The sequence below is a fragment of the Bubalus kerabau genome, chromosome 7 (assembly GCF_029407905.1).
Source record: "Bubalus kerabau isolate K-KA32 ecotype Philippines breed swamp buffalo chromosome 7, PCC_UOA_SB_1v2, whole genome shotgun sequence".
NCBI classification, from domain to species: Eukaryota; Metazoa; Chordata; class Mammalia; order Artiodactyla; family Bovidae; genus Bubalus; species Bubalus kerabau.
The window spans coordinates 104891397-104910257 of NC_073630.1; the positions used below are offsets into that span (position 1 = coordinate 104891397).

Consider the following 18861-nt stretch of genomic DNA (forward strand, 5'->3'; position numbering starts at 1 on the left):
ATTGTTGTTTTGAGAATATCACACCTTTATATTTTTGATCCTCTAGCTCAGTATTATCTGAAAAGCATACTGTTCTCTCAGTTTTATTGTGCTGGCTTTTTGTTTAAAGAGCAAAACCCATCCCCTTCCTGCTTATCTAATGAACCTGTTTCTCCTTATGAGCATGTTAGAAAATTTTTATTCAATTTAAAAAGGAAAACATATGTCTATGACTTAACTATTGAAAATTTAAATGCTCAATATGCATGAATTCAGTCTTTCTATTTCTCCAGTTCCTCAAATATTATTTAAGCAGACAAGCACACAAATAAAACAGTAGTAGGTGAATGAATTTTAACCTGAGTCCAAATACTCCTGACTGGCCTCAAGACCTTTATGCTCAACACAGCTGGGAACAAGAAACACTTAAATTGAGGACCTGAGTCTGCCACTTAATTAACAGGCTGGTGTTTGTTTATTTTCTTGTAACTCCCGTGTTCTCTACCAGCTGGTTCCTAGTTAGGTCAGAAGATATATAGAACACAAACAAAAGTGCAAGTAAGGCCCAAGTGACTTCAGCGATGCAGTCTCTCCCTTAGGCACCCTGCTTGCTGCTGCTGACAAGTGCTCAGTCGTGTCCGACTCTTTGCAACTCCATGGACTGTGGTCCACCAGGCTCCTCTGTCCATGGAATTTTTTCCAGGCCAGAAAACGGGAGTGAGTTGAGGCACCCTGGTTACCCCCAAATAAATTTATATTGACTTTACAGAACAGAGCTCTATAAAATATGCACTAAAGCAAGCTCTTTTTTTAGAAGACAATAGATTTTCTTGATTGTATATACTGTTAGTTCATCATTCCCCTTTTAGGAATAAGTAGGGGTTCTCTACTTATTCCTAAGACATTACTTTTCAAACAAAGGTCTGTATAGTCAAAGCTATGGTTTTTCCAATGGTCATGTATGGGTGTGAGAGTTAGACCATAAAGAATGCTGAGTGCTGAAGGATGCTTTTGAACTGTGGTATTGAAAGACTCTTGAGGGTCCCTTGGACTACAGGGAGATCACATCAGTCAATCCTAAAGGAAATCAATCCTGAATATTCTCGTTGGAAGGACTGATGCTGAAGCTGAAATTCCACTAATTTGTGAAGAACTGACTCATTGGAAAAGCCCCTGATGCTAGGGAAGACTGAAGTTGGGAGGAGAAGGGGACAGAGGGTAAGATGGTTGGATGGCATCACCGACTCAATGGACATGAGTTTGAGCAAGCTTTGGGAGATGGTGAAGGACAGGGAAGCCTGTAATTCTGCAGTCCATGGGGTTACAAAGAGTCGGACATGACTGAGCAACTGAACAACCAAGCGGTTCCCTGGTGGTTCAGATGGTAAAGAATCCGCCTGCATTGCAGGAGACGTGGATTTGATCCTTGGTTGGGAAGATCCCCTGGAGGGCATGGCAACCCACTCCAGTATTCTTTCCTGGAGAAACCCCATGGACAGAGGAGCCTGGCAGGTACAATCCATGGGGTTGCAAAGAGTCGGACATGACTCAGTGACTAAGCATAGCACAGTGATTCCAAAACTCTGATCACAGACACACTTAATACAGTTGGTAAGAGAAATGATAATAACAGATATAAAGACTGAATGTTTCCACTTGCAGAGATTATAAACATGGGTGAGTTAGTTCGAAATTTTTTTTCAAAAATGATTCCAAAATATTATGATCTAGAGTTATTGGGGTTTTTTTTCTTCTTTTTTCCATCTTCCTTTCTTTTCTTTCTTTTTACTACATGGTAGTAACAATTGTTGCAGAATATTTAGAAAATAGAAAAAAGATAAAAAATTGTTGCTATTGTCTCACTGCTGTTAATGTTGCTGTTTAGTGGATAGGTCATGTCCAACTCTTTGTGACTCCATGGACTGTAGCCCACTGGGTTCCTCTGTCCATGGCATTCTCTAGGCAAGAATACTGGAGTTAGTTGCCATTTCCTTATCCAAGGGATCTTCCTGACCCAGGGATCGAACCCAAGTCTCCTGAATTGGCAGATGGATTCTTTACCGCTGAGCCACCTTGGAAGCCCCTCCATGTATAGAGGAACCTGGTGAGCTAGAGTCCATGGGTCCCAAAGAGTTGGACATGACTGAGTGACTAACACTTTCACTTTCAAGGGACATTGACACTGATGTTTTGAAGGTTTTACCCTCAAGGACCTACTTTGTAGAAAACAGAAGTACCCAGGTCCCAGAGGGTCCCAGGCTTCCAAAAGGAGCGCTTACTGAAGGATGTTGGTGGAACAGCATCTGAGGCTATAGTCACCTAGCCCAGGTTGCCAGGTGACTGAAAGCTTTCCCTCAGACCACCTGACTATAATGGCCTGTCACACTGTACGTGGGTAACAATTATATTGCAAGACTATATTTTTATGAAAATTTCAAATATGTCCAATGCTCCTGATTGTACATTTTAAAACAACTTAAATACCCAGAAATTCCTTTCCCTGGGTTCACAAAATGATAATCTTCAGAATTTTTCTCTCCTAATTTATACTCCTAAGTATTTTTTTCTAAAACCACTCGAACATATTTAGGAAAACATTCAGTAAAATCAGGACAGTGATTATTTACAGCATAGAGTAGAGAGATATGAACAGAAACATCTTTTAGGCTTCAGGGGAAAAATGTCTTCAATACAAAATAAAATTATGTTTCAAGATAAAAAATTTTTACTGTTCAGGAAGTGTTCAGTTTCATGATTTTGACTGTATATACATTAGGAGACCCAATATATGTATCTTTAAGCATCCACATAAAATGATTGACAATCTAAAAGCTTACACATTTCAGATTACTTTACATTTTTCCCTAAATGACCTTCAGTGTTTTAACAATATTTGCCCTCCATCGCTAATAATAGTTATTATCATGTGGTGTTGTTTCTAAGGCCCAAGAAAAGGAATTAAATTGAAGGGGAGGGCAGGGGAAAATATGCTAGCAAAACCATTTTTCTCATTAGATTACAAACTAGAAACAACCGAATTGTACTCATACAGGAACCCAGTTCGACCCTAACTGGAAAGATTCTAAGGATTGCAGGCCAGACCTCCTTTAATATCTGTGTGAAGTTAAATACTGCCAGTAGGACACTTCAGGAAGGTATCATCATTGGGAAAGGAAGCAAGAACCAAGCAGAAAACCAAACCATCTTATTTGCTCTTTTACCCATTGCAAATACTGGCCCATGCTTCCAAATGCTTTCTTTATACACTTAAACTTTAATACAAGTTTCTTTTCATCTGTTGTTGTTGTTATTCAGTTGCTCAGTTATGTTCGATTCTTTTGACCCCATGGACTGCAGCATTCCAGTCTTCCCTGTCCTTCACTATCTCCTGGAGTTTGCTCAGACTCATGGCTATTGAGTCAGTGATGCCATCCAAACATCTCATCCTGTTTTATCCTCTTCTCCTCCTGCCTTCAATCTTTCCCAGCAGCAGAGTCTTTTCCAATGAGTTGGCTCTTTGCCTCAGGTGGCCAAAGTATTGAAGCTTCAGCATCAGCATCAGTCCTTCTAAAAAATGTTCAAGGTTGATTTCCTTTAGGACTCACTGGTTTGATCTTTCAGACCAAGGGACTCTCAAGAGTCTTCCCCAGTACCACATTTCGAAAGCATCAGTTCTTTGGAGCTCAGCCTGTTTTATGGTATTACATGATTTGAAATCAGGATCTTGAAATGAAGTTTCTGAGACAAAGAAAGAGAGGATGCAATGTGCTCTTCTGTATTTTCTTCTGTGAAATTACACTCAGGAAAACACTAGCTGAAGTGTTTGAAAAACCAAGTGCTTTAATGGGACAGTATAACAATTGGTAGAAAATGCCAGAAATGATGTTTCCTTTTTCATTATTTTTGATTTGAGAGATAGTTGAAAACTTTGCCAGTAGATTTTTCTTTTGTTAAAAGATCACTGCAGTAGTTTCTAAATTTAAAACAAATAATAATTCTGACATGGTTGTGTTTTTAGCCTTTCTTCAGAAATAAAACGAGTTTGGGAATAAGAGAAAGCAGCTGTTTCACTTTGCTGCATGGTGGTTTTGTTGGTCAAGAATCTGCCTGCAAGGCAGGAGACCTGGGTTCAGTCCCTGGGGCAGGAAACTACCCTGGAGAAGAAAATGGCAACTCACTCCAGGATTCTTGCCAGGGAAATCCTATGGACAAAGGAGCCTGGCAGGCTACAGTCCATGGGTCGCAAGAATCGGACATGACTTTAGCAACTAAACCACCACCCCCATATAAGTCATCATAGACTTCTCTATGGACTAACGTTGTTTACTTGCTCTTTAGTTAAATATGGTGCCATAGAACAAGAGGGTTGAGTGTCACAATGTGTATTCTGAGCAAAAATAGCAATGGAATGAATGCCAAATAGCTGAAGGCCTTTTACCGTGTTTTATGTGGGCTGATTGGCTATTCAGGATGATGTTAGTGCTTTTGTTTTTTTATTCAGAATTTAACCTGAAAAAATATTAAAGTCCCTGTTTTTATTCTTTTTCTCTGCTATTTATTTTGACTTATCACTAGATTAATCAGTGGTCCAGTTATATTTATCTCTTTAAAGAAAATATCTGCAACACACTGATTCTAGCTCCAAGATTTTGAATTTAGTTTTCTTTTTAAGGCTAGATTTGGCAAGGATGAAGAGGCTGGTTTTATGAAGTGATGGAGGATGGTGCAGTTTGCACATGAGAGTATTAAAAGCAGAGGCAAAGTATCATTAGCCAGTGGCATTCTCAGAGAAGATTGTAAAAATATGGGAAAGGAGATTGAAGGCACGAACAGTTACCCTATCTGAAGGATTTGGTGTGAATTGCCCTGCTGGCTTGCAGATATAATTTCAAGGTTTCTCTTTTAGCTGGCAGTGCCACTTAAAATGAGGAGAGCAGAAACACATACCATGCAGGGCTGCATTTCAGGCTCTGCTTCTAGCATTCCAATAAAACTAGTAGAAAGAACCTGGTGTTTTATTAACATCCTCAGACTCAGGGAACTGAAAATTGTGACTCTGATACAGTACTCCAAACTGTAGTTGAAAAAAATGCCTTGTCTGCTACATTTAAGGGTAAGAGATTGCTGTTCCCTTGTGGGTGTTTCTAAGGATCTTGTAATTTAAGCAAATTAAAATAAAATAATACTTGTGAAAAACGGAGTGGTAGTCTACTATATAGAAACACCTCTAAACTCACATCTTCAGAATATTCTGTATGGCATATGAATGTGTGCTCAGTTGCTCAGTCATGTCTGACTCTGCAAGCCCATAGACTGTAGCCCGCCAGGCTCCTCTGTCCATGGAATTCTCCAGGTAAGAATACTGGAATGGGTTGCCATTTCCTTCTCCAGAGGATCTTCCCAACCCAGGGATCAAACCCATACCTGCATTGGCAGGCAGATTCTTTACCACTGCAACTGGGAACTCTACTTAATGCACTGTGGTGACCTAAACGGGAAGGAAGTCCAAATGGGAGAGGATGTGTATATATGTATGGCTGATTCATTTTGCTGTACAGTAGAAACTAATACAACCTTGTAAAGCTACTGTGCACCAATAAAAATTAATTTAAAATAAATACATATTCTGTTCCTTTCTGTAAAAAATAAATAGACATTCATCTTCAGCTTGAAGACAGGCCAGATCCATTAAAAAAAAAGAATTATAGGCACATATTAACAAAAACTATCATTTTTTGTCTGTATCCTACATCAACTTCCTTTTAAAAAAAACAAAAACAAAAACAAAACTTTTTCTAAACATTTCTGTGCTCTTTATAAAAGCTAACTTGCCTGGCAGATACTCTCAAGGTTTTGTGATAATTGCATTCTTGTCTTCTCTACTCTGTATTTATAAAGCACATTTTATTTCTGTTCCTCTTTTGAGAAAGTTATAAATCAACAAATTTCCTCCAAGTTCAAGGCCAGGCAGACCATGATTGTAGTTCAAGCTCCACCACTCACCAGTAACAGTGTGCAGGCAAATTATTCTCACTGATAAAATGGGATAGAATGGCATCATCCATTCAATGGACTTGAGTTTAAGCAAACTCTGGGAGATAGTGAAGGACAGGGAAGCCTGGTGTGCTGCAGTCCATGGGGTCACGAAGAGTCGGACACAACTGATCGACTGAACAACAGCAATACATTGGGAATAACACCAATTACCTCATAGCATCTACAAGGATTAACTGAGATAACATTCATGAAGCCCCCAGCCCTGTGTGTCTCAGGAGACACATGTTCATAGGTTAACTCCTTTCCTGTTTCCCATTAGTCTCCTTCCTTTACCCTCCCTCAACCTAATTTCCAAATAGTGCATACATAATTGTAGGAACATCAGCATGAATGGCCTGATGCATTTGTTACTGAATTAACTCAGCAGTGAACTTGGCATTCTCTCCCCAAACTTTCCCCTTCATTAATCCTCCTGGGCAACATCCTTAAACACAGTCTTACTCCTAGACACCAGAAACCGTGAAACCAGTCATGCACAAGAGCGTTTTCTACCAGGCTTTCAGCTGGTCTCATTTGTCCTTAAAGACCAGACAGATCTTATGTTGTTCACAGTGGGCTGACTCTGGCCATGTGGTCACTGCCGTCAAGATCTGCCACCAGGAGGACAGCAGTTCAATAAAATCTTGAATTCTATTTATAGCCTACTTGAAACAAACACTCTCCCATGAAGCCTGAGGAGTCCTCCTTGAGTACACAGAAAGTAATTCACTAGTCCCAGTACCAAACTAGGGCAACAGAAGGGTGGAAAATGCAGTAAGTACATTTTTTTCTAGCCCTCTACAGTTTATAAAGCGTTTGCTCCTACGTGCTGTCTCATTTCATCCTCATATTGACCCAGCAGGGAGCCAAAGCAGACATTGGCAGTAAATTCCCATTTTATAGATTATAAACCCAATGTTTAGTAGGTTAGATGAGTTGCTCATGTTACATGGTTGGAGAAGGAGGGGAGAGGAAAGTGGTTAAAGAGTAAGAATGATTTCCTATTAATGCGATCAATCTAATCCTCAGTGAATAATGGTTTACCTGTAAGAATAAAAAAGAAAACAATGAGAAATAATGTTTTATAATGTTTTGGCAAGCTTAAAAACTGTTTCTTCTCCACTTCAGATAGGAAAACCAAAATAAGATAAATAGAAGCCTGCTGTTTAGGGCAGGGAGCTCAGCTCAGTCGGTGTTCTATGATGATCTAGATGGGTGGGATGGGGTGGAATGCGAGGGGGGCCACAAGTGAGGAGATATATATACATATATATATACACACACACATATACCTGCTTCATTTGAGTATACAACACTATAAGGCAACTGTACCCCAATTAAAAAAAAAAAACCTAGACAGACTTTACAGGGAAACGTTTATAAACATGTTTGTATCTGCCTAGAACATCTACATGCAGAATGATTATATTTTAGGCCAGAAACGCCTTTCTGAAATCTCTCCAAATTAAAATGTGCATCAGTCAAGACTAATCTTGAAAAAGATGGCAAGAATTTTTATGAGAAGTTTTAGTTGATTTTGCCAGTCATCTCTGAAATAGATGTATCTTTACTGTCTTTTTAATATGGGGGATTTACATAATTCAAATATGAGTCCCCAGAGCAAGACTTCATTAATGTGAATTAGTTTATGGAGCAGAAATGATTTTATTCTGAAAAGAATTATTTTATTTTGATTTTGGCAAGTACTTTAATTTTCTAAGATCTTTCTTTAAGCTGTGTTACCGCAAAGAGTCAAACATGACTTAGTGACTGAGCAGCAACCACATTAAAAGGGCGTACAAAAAACTTTTTGGCTTGAAAAGGACGTCTGATCTATTAGAATAGCTACACTGAAGTCCATGTGTGTGTGTGTGTGTGTGTGTGCGTGTGTATGTATATGTGTGTGTGTGTGTGTGACACACACACACAGATAAAGAGAGGGAAGCGGGGAGAGAGAGAGAGATTACTCAAGAGTGCCTCTGGCTTAGCAGATTGGCACTGAGCCATTTGGGGCTTCTCAGATTTACTGCTTCTCTGACTATTGTTGCAGCTCTGATTTATGGAGTTCAAAATCTCTTGAAAAGCAAGGTGTCTTAAGTTTACAGTATTTCCTTGATGGTCCCTCCCTTTCCCCTGTTCATTCCTTTTGCCCCCCGTTCACCTTGCAATGACCTTGCACGACTCAGCATTTTTACCTGAGCTCAGTAGCCGGGGAACCTGCTAGTGCTGGGGCAAGGGCAGCGGTTGGTTTCCATTCCTGCGTGATGGAGTCATGGGAGAAACTGTCGGGAACCAACGGAGAGTAGGACCCGAGCGGCAGCAGGGCTGAACTGTGTTTAAGCGGCTCAGGACAGAGCAGCTGGCTCCCTCTCCCAGCCTGCAAGTGCAGCCTGCATTTGTCACTGACCGCTGAAGTGTGTGTTTGTGCAAGGTGAGAGCTCGGTGCTTTCTCATTACTTTGGAGACAACTTGCCAGGTATTGCTGTTGATTGTGTTTGCTCATTTGGGGAGGTTTCTGTCGCTGCAAATTCAGGACCCAGACTGTGTGTGGTTTGATTTATTGTTTTCTATGGTGACCCATTCAGTGCTGCACGGTGTCCAAATTATGGCAACAGATTGGATGAACTGCTGTTCTTACCCTGCGATGTGAACAGTTTGGTGCCTTTTGCTTGGATTCTTTCATTGATCACTGCTGCCAAATGATAGAGCTGTTCATAGACGGGATTCCAGCACTGATTTGAAAGCGTGTGAAAACTGCTTCCGATAGAAATCTGGATTGCTGTTTTTTGGAGTAATTGCTGGGGTGTATTCTTTGCTCATATTTTAGTAGGTGAAACTTTGGAGAGAGCAGAGTGTCTTAGGGTCTGATCTGGTGATAAAAGTAACATGGGAGTTTTCTGCGTTTTTGCTTGTGGAAATGAAAACTTATGCTTGGCCAATGGTGTGTGTGTGGTGGGGGGAGGGTATAATTTTTAAAAAAGAAACTGAGACTCAAAAGAAAAACAAATTTTGCTTAGCTATATTTTGATGTACTTATTAATTTAATCAGCTCCTAAAGCTTTTGTTATCAGCGTATTTTAAATTTTGGAACTTTGCATTTTGTGTGCACAAGGACAATACAGCTGCAGTGTGTGTTTGTGAAGGCATGTGGGGACATGGAATATGTGCTTACTAGGAATAAAACAGGAATCCAGAATGTACCCTTGGCTAAGCTGACAGGCCTTAAGGCTGCACCAGTTTTGTGTGTTAGCTACTTAATGGACTTACGCAAAATGTAAAGGAGATACAGTGTATTATTATATCTAAATAAATACATAGGAGATTTGTATTAATAAAACCCATGGGCTAAAAGAGAAAGCTCTTGGGAATTGGGTAGTGAAAATAGGACGAGCAAAAGTTTGAAAAGCTATCAAATTTTACAGGGAGAGGAAAACAATACATTAAAATGAGGAGAAAGTGCACTGGGATATGAAAAGTACTTCAACTGCTCAAATTTATAAGTCTAATGAAAGAACAATAGCATATTTAAGGAAATTCAGAGTGTGCAGAAATGAAGCCCAGAGCAAAATTTCTTAATAAGACATGGTTTCAACCTACCTGTGGAATATACTTAATCAACTTGAGTTCTGTTGCCTAGATTGATAGAATTTGTTTAAAAATATAGATTTTAAAATTTTATTTAAAATTTATTTTCATTTAGGTAGATTTGGAAAGCTAATAAAGTAACATAAGATGTATTAAAATGCAGTAAACATTGAAGTTGTTCAAAACACTTAACAAACAATATACAATATGAAAATTTTTTTGTCCCACTTTTGAATTACGTCCTTTTAGAAAGACACTGATCTTCTAAACTAGAATGTCAGCTGTTGCTACATACACTTGAACTGCTGAGCTCCGTGGATCCACTCTTCATAGTTTCTTGCTTTTAGGCTTCGTCACAACACTGTGGAATGGTGAGCAGAAAACACTTGAATCTAACATTGTCGTGCTTTCTTTTTTTTTTTTTTTAATTTTATTTTATTTTTAAACTTTGCAAAATTGTATTAGTTTTGCCAAATATCAAAATGAGTCCGCCACAGGTATACATGTGTTCCCCATCCTGAACCCTCCTCCCTCCTCCCTCCCTATACCATCCCTCTGGGTCGTCCCAGTGCACTAGCCCCAAGCATCCAGTATCGTGCATTGAACCCGGACTGGCAACTTGTTTCATACGTGATATTTTACATGTTTCAATGCCAATCTCCCAAATCTTCCCACCCTCTCCCTCTCCCACAGAGTCCGTAAGACTGTTCTATACATCAGTGTCTCTTTTGCTGTCTCGTACACAGGGTTATTGTTACCATCTTTCTAAATTCCATATATATGCATTAGTATACTGTATTGGTGTTTTTCTTTCTGGCTTACTTCACTCTGTATAATAGGCTCCAGTTTCATCCACCTCATTAGAACTGATTCAAATGTATTCTTTTTAATGGCTGAGTAATACTCCATTGTGTATATGTACCACAGCTTTCTTATCCATTCATCTGCTGATGGACATCTAGGTTGCTTCCATGTCCTGGCTATTATAAACAGTGCTGCGATGAACATTGGGGTACACGAGTCTCTTTCCCTTCTGGTTTCCTCAGTGTGTATGCCCAGCAGTGGGATTGCTGGATCATAAGGCAGTTCTATTTCCAGTTTTTTAAGGAATCTCCACACTGTTCTCCATTGTCGTGCTTTCTATGAGTTTAGGACAGAAATATTTTCATATGATAGATATGAAACCTGAGGTGTACAAAGAATTCATGATTAGTTGGCCTTTCCATATTAGAATCTATACTATTAATACCTTGACTTTTCAGCTGCCTCCATCTCAAATTTGACTGCTTCTTTAAAAGGGTGTAACATAACATTATCACCAGGACTGAAAAGAGGTAGTGGAGGACCTCTTATCATGATTTTATAAACACGAGAGTATCCATGTCTCTATGATGGTGGTGGTTGTGGTTTTGTTGCTAAGTCTTGTCTGACTCATGCGACCCCATAGACTGTAGCCTGCTAGGCTCCTCTGTCCGTGGGATTTCCCAGGCAACTGGAGTGGGTTGCCATTTCCTTTTTCAGGGGATCTTCCCAATACAGGGATTGAACCTGTGTCTCCTGTGTCTCCTGCATTGGAGGCAGATTCTTTACCGTTGAGCCACCAGAGAAGTCCTGTCTCTCTGATGAGTGCAGTCTGATATGTTTGAATGTGGTGTGTCCATCTGTACCCATGGTCACTTCCACCTTCGAAAATTTGTCATCTCTTTGATAAACCACAATCAGTGTAAGCAGCCGAGAAATGCCTTAAATAGTGTCCACATTTATTCTTTAGATAACTAGCTTACCATAGCATACAAAGAGGTTTAAAAAGATTTAGAGATTATAGGTACTGACCTCAAAGCACTTGCTAGTCTGTGCAAACACATTTATATCTATGCAATTAAGTACTCCTAGTTAAAGGAAAAGATTAGGCTATATTTATGTATTTGATGATTATCTCTATTTTTTTTCTTTTAAAGCTTAATTTTAACACACTGTATTCTCTCTTCCTCTCTTCTTTTAGCTTTATACCTGATTCTAGACTTTAAACTTGGTAAATCCTTAATTTGCTGCTGCTAAGTCGCTTCAGTCGTGTCCGACTCTGTGCGACCCCATAGACAGCGGCCCACCAGGCTCCCCCATCCCTGGGATTCTACAGGCAAGAACACTGGAGTGGGTTGCCATTTCCTTCTCCAATGCATAAAAATGAAAAGTGAAAGTGAAGTCGCTCAGTCGTGTCCGACTCTTCGCGACCCCATGGACTGCAGCCTACCAGGCTCCTCTGTCCATGGGATTTTCCAGGCAAGAGTACTGGAGTGTGGTGCCACCGAATTTACTGAACCTTCTTTCTTTTGATCTACACTCAATCTCTTCTTCTTGGGTAAGAAAGCAATTGATGATTTACCTCCTAGAGGAAGATCCACCTCCCTGAGACCAAGAGACAAATGTTCCCTCTCTGAGCAGGAAATGTGATGATCACTGGGAAACAATGGATTGAGAAATGGCTCCCAGGCAGGCAATGGCCATGCCTCTCTCACTTAGTGTTTCTGCTGTTCATGCTCTTAGCCATCTAGTCTGCTACTGGGCTTTGAAACCTTTATCAAGAAATGTTTGCACATAGCAGCATAGTTACCCTGTCATGAAGACTCTTGGTAAATTGAGATTAAATATGATTTGTAGTGTATGGGATTGGTTTAAAGTAGTATTGGTTGTCTTTTTTACCCTAAAGTAAAGTCGCTCAGTTGTGTCCAAACCTTTGTGACCACATGGACTGTAACCTACCAGGCTCCTCTATCCATGGGATTTTCCAGGCAAGAGTACTGGGGTGGGTTCTCCCTGACCCAGGAATCGAACCCGGGTCTCCCGCATTGCAGGCAGACACTTTACCATCTGAGCCACCAGCTTAGCATTAAGGTAATTAAGTTCTATTTTGCCTATTAATTCCTCATGAAGTACTGTACATTCAGGTGAAGCCATGAGCATTCACACAACTTTTAATTATTATTTCAAGATTCCCTAAAGTAGGCCCAGATTGTTTCTGGACAAGAAACATGGGAGGCAGGGTGTATGATCTGTTTTTCTGGTAGATGTCCCCCTGAGGCTATAGAGTGCCCAGATCATCTCTGGACTGCTTGGTGGACCCCTGGGCTGCAAGAACCTGGCAGCTGCTGGAGGAGCAGGTGGCTGCAGGCAGTTCTCCACTGGAGACCGTGATGAAAAACATTTCTACAAGTCTTCTCAAGAGATCTGCCTCATCTGTCTTAAATCCAGTGTGTCTTCTAAGTAAACAGAATGGGCAGAGTCTGGTTGCTAGCAGGTGGGCCCAGATTGTGACAGACCTCCACACAAAATGCATCACCATATTTTTTACACATTTTTACAATCAGTATAAATCCTGTTTTTACAACCCTTAAATTATTTCTTCTAGCACATGCTTAAATTGCTTCAGTCATGTCTGACTCTTTGCAACCCCATGGACTGTAGCCCACCAGGCTTCTCTGCCCATGGGATTCTCCAGGGAAGAATACTGGAGTGGGTTGCCATGTCCTCCTTCAGGGGATCTTCCCAATTCAGGGATCAAACCCAAGTCTCTGACGCCTCCTGCATTGGCAGGGGGGGTTCTTTACCACTAGGGCCAACTGGGAAGCCCCATTGGGCAGGCTTCAAACCTGACCCTAATGTTTAACCAGTCCCCTCCAATAGCTACCCTCTACCACACAAAACAAATAATTTTTAAGAAATACTAACAGCCAATTAAGCTCTTTACATTTTAATAGCCAAACAATTTTCATCCATATATAATTTGAATAATCACTTCAAGAGAATAAAATTACAATTTCCAGATATCTCTAAAGGCCAAGAAACCATCACCAAAAAATTATTGCAGAGTTTCCTGTTACAAACATTTTGGATCGTAAGGGAATGTTCAAGAATTTTATTCCAACTCTCCAAAGTCAATACAAAGTGACTCTTAGATGTTCTTTTGTGATGGAGTATTTTCAAGATCAGCCTGCTTAGAAATATATTTTATGATAAAGTATAAAACACACTAGAGCCTGTCCCTTCTCTCACTCCTGTTCTCCTGTAGTGTGGGATTTGCATACTGAATAACTCTTATCAGAACACATCAATATGTTAAGAGGAATTATTTTGTAGCCATAAGGAAGTATCTCCTTTCCTTTATAAGTTAATATAAGAACTCAACTTTAAAATGTAAGCTTTGGAGACTTCCTGGGAGCCCAGTGGTTAAGATTCTGTTTCCAATGTATGGGGCAAGTTTTCAATCCCTGGTTGGGAAACTAAGATCCCACATGCCATGTGGCATGGTCAAAAATTTAAAAACAAAACTAAGTAAAGATTTTAAAAATTAAAGAAATAATTAAAATGTTGGGTTTATTATTATTTAGATATAGAGTGAGAACAACAGATCAGGAGATGATTGCTATTGCAAAGACAGTGAGCTACTCAGTTTCAGAAGGCTGGACACAGCGTGTCTTGAAGGGCCACACAGGGAAGCGCCAGGGTTGGTCAGAAGGCAGAGAGAGAGAAAGAGGAAAGCATGGCCAAGAGCCTTTATTGTGCTTTCCTTGGGGAAGAACACATATTTTGGCCACCTGATGCGAAGACCTGACTCATTTGAAAAGACCCTGATGCTGGGAAAGATTGAGGGCGGGAGGAGAAGGGGACGACAGAGGATGAGATGGTTAGATGGCATCACTGACTCAATGGACATGAGTTTGGGTAAACTCCGGGAGCTGGTGATGGACAGGGAGGCCTGGCATGCTGCGGTTCATGGGGTCACAAAGAGTTGGACATGACTGAGTGACTGAACTGAACTGGGGAAGAACAAAGTAGGGTAAGAAAGCTTAGGCTTGTATCGTTGGAATAATTTCAGCAGTCTCTGGGGCATAGAGTCTCTAGTTGTCTACGTACCTGGTCCTGAGATGCCTAGGGCAAATGGATATTAGCCCAGAGTATGAGTGCCTTGTGAGACTCAGATAAAGGACCTGATTGGGGTCAGGGCTCAGAACTGATTTATTTGCATTAAAAGGCATGCTCTGGGTTAGTCTTTCCTATCTTTAGGAATTGGCTTGCCCTAGAAAGGGCAGCTTGTTTATGGTCAACAAAGCCCAGATGCCAAACATTTGAAATACAGAAAATTTAGGTCCCCACAGGGCACTGAGTAGATGCCCTGTGCTATACAGCAGGTTCTCATTAGTTATCTATTTTATGCATAGTAGAGTATATGTATCAATCCCAATCTCCCGTTTCATTCCATCTCCCATTTCCCCACTTGGTGTTCATACATTTGTGCTCTATGTCTGTGTCTCTATTTCTACTCTGCAAATAGGTTCATCTGTACCATTTTTCTAGATTACAGATAGGATATCCAAAAAAGAGTGTATACATGTATACATACAGCTGATTCACTTTGCTGTACAACGGAAACTAGCCCAACATTGTAAAGCAACTATACTCCAGTAAAAAAAAAATTTTTTTAAGAAATACAGAAAATTAAAAGGCATTGCTAATACACACTAGCACACCCAAACAGAAATATATTGATTACTTAGTATCATTTTGCCAAATTTGGTATTCACCTGGTTGGTCCACTATGGACAACAATCTCTTGACATGAAATGTACCTCTTCATCAATTCCATGACCTCTGCCAGTAAACTCCAGAAAGGTTTTGGTTCAGTTGGTTTTGTTTTTTAAATTCAATACTTTAAAACAACAAAAAGATCAAAAATAGCTAAATCCTCTTTATTTAAAAACTAGGCACATTTTACTTGGCGTACACAGCTGTATATTATTCGAGTTAGAGTCTAACAATAAATGCTTCCACATTAGAGTTGTGTTAAAATCCTTAAATAGGCTGTAATTATTAAAGAAAGTTTAACTTTATGCACTCACCATTCACCTTTGGTTGGAACCAACTCCTGGCACACACAAGTTAATAAATAATTGCTCAATGGATAAATAAATGATTCATTCAGTCACCTGAGCTCATTGGCAGAATTTTATTCAGATTCCCTAAGAGCCTTTGCATTGTTTTCACTATGATCTTCATAATAAGGGAATTAAGGAAAGAAGAGCAAATTATGTTGATTATTCTGCTCAAACAAAAGCTGAGTCTCTTGTCACTTAAAAATATTCACGACGAGCCGCTAGTATAAACAAATATAAAATGTGGCAAGGGACATATATAAATTGAGTAACAATTCTGTTTCAGCTGAACTGGCAAAACCGTCATTTATAATGCCCTACTCCTTCAGTCAGCAGTAATGCACAGAGGGATCAAGAACATTTAGCAGATGAATAGGATAGCTAATTTATCAAATTAGGATAGACCAACGTGTGCTAAAAATAACCTGTAATCAGACGACGCCTTAGAAGTGTGGCATTTTCCCTCGTAATATTTCTGTTTCATCGTTTTTAAACATAAAGGAAAGGAGAAAGCATGCATACGGTGTTGCAGTGGAAAGAGAATTTTCTCCCTCTCCCTATTTAGTTTCTCCATTCCAGTTACTGGAATTTCCCATGGGAATTTATTGTGTAATAAATATGGAACTTCCAAACGGTGGGGGAAGAATGACTGAGTTAACAACAGGTATTGGTACTACTGGCTTCCCAGGTGGTGCAGTGGTAAAGAACCCACCTGCCAAATGCAGGAGATGCAAGAAACTTGGGTTCGATCCCTGGGTTGGGAAGATCCCCTGCAGTAGGAAATGGCAATCCACTCCAGTACTGTTGCCTGGGAAATCTCACAGACAGAGGAGCTTCGCAAGCTACAGTCCAGGGGGTCACAAAGAGCAACTGAGCACAATTGGGTACAACAAGATAGCCATCTGAGGGGGACAAGGGCTTATCTTTTACCCCAAAATAAATTCTAGAGGAGTCGAAGATTTAGACGTAAAATATGAAACTACACGCACACTAGAAGAAGGCGTTGGTGTACTGATTTGCACAGAGAAGATGCTACAGTGACCGAATCACTAAGCAGCCATGAACAGGAGTAGAAGTGGCAGCCTGCTGCCCGAGAGGTGCCTGGGCTTGGTGGTAATTGCGACGGTTATAGCAGAAGGGAGGTGTTCTAAGTGTTCATTCTCCACACACCTTCCCCATCATTCTCTGTGTCTTTCAGACACCAAAGATCCTGAGATGAAAGGAAGCAAAGAAAGGGATACGTGTAAATCACCAATTTCTTGTTTTCATTCCAAAGCAGATGCTCTGGGTTTTATCCTGGGACCAGACCAGTACCGGGAAAAAATTACAGACTGATTTCTTGCTCTGAACTCTCCTGATTCCCAAATCTGACGCATGACTGAGGCCTCAAAGTGGCTTCACTGACTCTGGTATCAGCAGGTTTCTCATCTGTGATTTCCATGGAGTGACAAGGGAACGAAATATTGTCAGCTGTGCCCGGGCCCTTCTGAGCTGTTGTCAGACTAGATTGAACCAACTCGAAAAGCTCTCAAGGGGAGTGTGCTTGGTAAGAGCAGAAGAGCTTCAGTTGGAAAGCTTTTCCTTTAGGGTCTGTGGCCTCTTTCTTCTTTGTCACTTCCTTTTCCTCTAGTTCCTCTCTCGATCCTGAATTCCTCCCCTCCTCTGACCTCCCATAACACCGCACACCATCCTCTGACCTGGATGAAAGAAACACTTATGTCATTCACGCTAGGTTTCTCAGACTGGCAGCCTGTTTGGAGCAGTGCGCAGTGTTCCTAGCAACAGATTAAGGCACATTCACAGCACTTCAAAAGCCTGCAGACATTGAAAAATCACAGAGGACTACCTAGTTATATTTGGAACTTCTGCTCTGTGGGTTTTGTATTAGCTAAGAAACCCAGGGAAGCTTTTAAACTTTTTTTTTTGATTTATTTGTAATAGAAACTTGGAAGGTATAACCGCTTTTCTAAAACAGTCGTGATGAATTTAGCCAAGGCGCTGAGAATGAAGGTCAACCGCGTCTATGCTGAGATTTAAATGTAGGGCATATAAAGTTCACTAGCAGTCACAAGAAGGTGATTTTAATTATCAGGAATATTTTATATTCATTAAGAACACAGGCATTAGGGGCTGTTAGACCTGTTTTTAAATCCATGAACAAGTTGTTTTACTGTGGGAAAGTTGTTTAACCTTTTAAGCTTCAGTTTGTAACATCTCTGACGTTAGCATACGTTACAAATTTTAAAGTTAAAATGATAAATTATGTATGTAGACTTGTTTTTTGGTGGGAAAAATCATTAAAAAGCTAATCAATATAGATGTGAAAGGAGATATTTTAGCAAATATAATTGCCACAGTTTTGTGGAGTGAGTTTTTTTTTTCAGATCAGGCAAAAGCTCAAAGTTGGGGAAAGTTATCAGGGGGAATAAGGAAAATAAATAATGAGAAATAAAAGATGGTAAATCTGGCTATACTGGAAGGAAGATCTGATTATCATTATATGTAACCTTCTTCCATGAGTCTGAACACCATGTCTTAGAGCAAGTGCTTATTTGTGTTTGAAGAAGGAAGTAAAAAAGGAAGAAATGAGACCATAACCATAATAGTGGAGAGAGCTGGATGGTTGCAAAAAGAATGCTTAAAAACATCTTCACGATATCCTGTCTGAAATACATGTTGGATTTGTCTATAATGCTAAAACAACAGCAGCAATCCAGAATAGATACGTTAGTTACACAGTATGTTCTTCATTACAGCCCATAAGTGAAGGGGGGGAGAAACCAGCATTCTCTGAACATGCAAAGGAATGGCACACCTGTTAAATCAGAGACAAGGAAACCTGTGAAGTCAGCATGGTTTCGGGTAGAAGTCAAGAGGTGAGCCCAGAGCCCAAACTGGAAAGACCATTCATCTTAAAGACATGTCCAAATGGGCGGAGGGCCTCAACATAGAGAAGCTGTAGGCGTCTGGCGAGGGGCAAAGATTTATTATCTCTTGCTTTGCTTTATTTAGTTTCCCCAGGCCTTGCCCATTAAATGCCAATAACTCCCTCCATTTCTTCTGAAAACTCAAACACTCCTACACTTTTCCATACACCCCTTCAGGGAGTGGTACCACCCCCCAGTTGGGAACCACAGAGAGCTTAAAAAATGAGATGAACTATATTCAGAAATGGCTAAGTACCAAAATCAAGAACTCCCCACCCTTGACTTTCACAGACCTTGGAAGCTTGTGTTTTACTCTTTTGAAATGAATGCAAAGATCTTGAGTAATTTGTCACTTTGCTGAGGAATGTATCTGAATCATGTTTGGAGTGAGACTGATTTGTCCAGAC

General features: G+C 40.2%; 1 protein-coding gene across 12 annotated transcripts in view; it reads left to right on the forward strand.

Annotated features, from left to right (window-relative positions):
* The window catches only part of ARHGAP24 (Rho GTPase activating protein 24), a 460450-nt gene that overhangs the window by 284954 nt on the left and 156635 nt on the right, over positions 1 to 18861 (forward strand). Inside the window, exons 1-2 of one of the 12 annotated variants that reach the window (XM_055589004.1) lie at positions 8079 to 8491; positions 9850 to 9971. The exons of 8 other annotated variants lie outside the window; for them this stretch is intronic. The gene's annotated coding sequence lies outside the window, so the exon portion shown is untranslated. Of the gene's footprint in view, positions 1 to 8078; positions 8492 to 9849; positions 9972 to 18861 lie in introns of those variants that run through there. 3 more of the 12 variants (XM_055589006.1, XM_055589005.1, XM_055589003.1) reach the window with 3 other exon arrangements.